The sequence below is a fragment of the Ricinus communis genome, chromosome 9 (assembly GCF_019578655.1).
Source record: "Ricinus communis isolate WT05 ecotype wild-type chromosome 9, ASM1957865v1, whole genome shotgun sequence".
Lineage (NCBI taxonomy): Eukaryota > Viridiplantae > Streptophyta > Magnoliopsida > Malpighiales > Euphorbiaceae > Ricinus > Ricinus communis.
In genome coordinates, this window is record NC_063264.1 from 16,152,824 (window position 1) to 16,155,694 (window position 2,871).

General features: G+C 42.6%; 1 non-coding gene across 1 annotated transcript; it reads left to right on the plus strand.

The window, feature by feature from the left end:
* The first annotated feature begins 2,365 nt into the window (after positions 1-2,365).
* On the plus strand, positions 2,366-2,472 carry LOC112535813. Its single transcript, XR_003079902.2, has one exon. It is a non-coding gene; the product is annotated as a small nucleolar RNA R71 (small nucleolar RNA).
* The last annotated feature ends 399 nt before the right edge of the window (positions 2,473-2,871 follow it).

Consider the following 2,871-nt stretch of genomic DNA (forward strand, 5'->3'; position numbering starts at 1 on the left):
TAAAAGGAATAAAATCACGAAATGAAGCTAATTATGGGAGTCCATAAAAGAAATTAGAAAACTAAGAGAAAAACAAGACGGCAAAAGAGATAAAAACTAGAAAGTCTACTAGATCGCCCTTGATGTGTACTTTAACACTTCAAAATATGTTAGTCCTCAAAATTACGTACGAGCATCAAGTAGGCTAACTCCTGCAAAATTCAAGAATAAACAAATTCCAAGCAACATCTAGTAAAAGGTTCAATAAGATAGCATCTCCTCAAACTTACTAAAAACAGACTGAAATATCTAACTGCAAATGACTACATAAAATAAAATAAAAAATGTCCAAAAATTCAGAGAGCAAAAATAGATTCGAGAATGACTCCCGAAGGCGCTTCTTTTTGTTCGAGTCGTCTAGCTGGACTCTGGATCAGCATTCCTGCATCGCGGGCAAATTAAGAAGGTAGGCTCAATGTAAGTTGGGGCTCGAGGCATATAAGCGCAATGAAAAGGTCCGATGTGTGTAGTAGATGACCAAGGGGGTGCTCTCTGGACCGATTTGGGATGTCCATTCATCCACTCCGAATTCCAGCTAAGTGACCTGTCAAAAACAAACTTGCAACTACCCTTCTCGGGTCTATCACAGCACAAAGTCTCATATTGATACAAGTTATTTTTTTCAGATAAATAACACATACTAGTAGGGGAAGAAACATGTATAGCATCATCCATTTGTACATCTTGTGGTTGTGTATTACATGCAAGATCAATTCCATCAATACAACAAATGGCATGAACATGGTCGGTGGAAGAACTATCAAATGAGGGTAAACTAAAAGTGACACATTCGTCCCCTACATTAAGTTCTAACTTCCCCTCAAATACGTCTATTTTAGCTCTAGTTGTGGCAAGGAAAGGTCTCCCAAAATTAATGGTACACCATGCTCATTGTCCATATCCAAAACCACAAAGTCCACAGGGAATATGAACTTATCTACCTTAACTAGCACATTTTCCACAATTCCCCTAGGAAGCTTAATGTAATTGACTAATTGAACGCACATCCTAGTGGATTTTGCCTCCCCCAAACCTAGCTTATTGAACAAACTAGTCGGCATGACATTTATGCTAGCCCCTAAATCAGCTAATGCATCATCAACACACAAATTACTTAAAGTGCAGGGAATAGTGAAACTCCCTGGATCGTGACGTTTCTCTGGCAACTTGCTCAAACACCACGAGCACTCCTCATTAAGTCGAACATAGGCGACCTCCTCCAACTTCCTTTTTCTGCTAAGTATATCCTTTAAGAACTTAGCATACTTCGGCATCTGCTCCAATGCATCAATAAAAGGCAAGTTAATATGCAGTTGTCTAAAAATATCTAAAAACTTACTAAACTGCTCTTTCGCCTCTACTTGTTTAGCTCTAGCAGGATAAGGAATCTTAGGTTGATATTCCCTAACTAGAATTGATTTCACCTTTTGTCCCTCAGGTTCCCTAACCTTACTGCTTGCCTTAACTTGCACATCAATAGTGGCGTCATCAAAAATAGGCTTAGAAGGAGCTGAAACTAACTTACCTGAACGCAAAGTGATGGCGTTCACGTGCTCCCTCGGGTTAGACTCAGTGGTGCTTGGGAGCGCTCCTTGCTACCTCTCAGACAACAACTTAGAGATTTGGCCAATCTGGGTCTCCAAGTTCTGAATCGAGGCCTGCTGGTTCTTAAGTGCACTATCAGTTTACTGGAACCTCATCTCCGTAGACGTCACAAACTTCATCATAAGTTCCTCTAAATTTGACTTCTTTTCTGGTAGAGGAGGAGCTTGTGCAGCCCGGTGAATGTTCGCTACCGATGAAGTCTCAAAACCAGTGGACCCTGAGCGTTATTATTCCTCCAACTGAAGTTGGGATGATTGCGCCACCCAAGGTTGTATATATTGCTGTAAGGATCGTTCTGCTGCCTTAGGGCATTCCCCATATAATCAACTTGTTCAACATCAGAAGACATAGCAGAATTAGATGGAAAAGTAGTAGAGGATGAAGCAAACATACCTCCCGCGATGTCAGACCGTAATGTAGGCCACCACAAAACTCGCAGCCCAACGCCGCATGAACCGGTCCGGAGTTGGTCGATCTTCTTGGCTAGAAGCTCCACTTGAGCTCGCCAAGGTTGCCGTAGAGTCCACTTGGTTAACCACTCCCTGTCTTCCGGTCGAGCTCTTAGAGGATTGCCATTGATAGTTGTTCATGGCCATTTCCTCTATCAAGTTCCGAGCCCGCCGGCTCACCGCTTAGCGCCCCACCTACTGCAGCATCCACCATCTGCCTCGTTGCAAGGTTCAACCCGCTGTAGAAGGTCTGAACCTGTATCCACACTGGCAATCCGTGATGTGGGCAGCATCTCAAAAGATCCTTAAACCTCTCCCATGCATCGTACATGCTTTCATCATCAAACTGCGCAAAAGAAGATATTTCATTTCTAAGTTTAGCAGTTTTAGTGGGAGGAAAATACTTATATAAAAATTTTTCAGCCAACGCCTTCCAGGTAGTGATCATCTGTTGTAGAAGAGATTGCAGCCATCTCTTTGCTCTGTCCCTCAAGGAAAATGGAAACAATCTCAGCCTAATGGCATCATCGGTTGTTCCATTTATCTTGAATGTATCACAAATCTCTAAAAAGTTGGAGATATGTGCATTGGGATCCTCGCTGGGCAATCCTCCAAATTGCACGCTTTGCTGGATCATCTGAATAACATTGGCCTTTATCTCAAAATTATTGGCCGCTACAGCAGGTCTGACTATACTCGTTTTCGTCCCATGTAAAGATGGTCGAGCAAACTCGTACATCGTCCTCTGATCATCGTTGGCTTGGGGGTCATGGTTTTC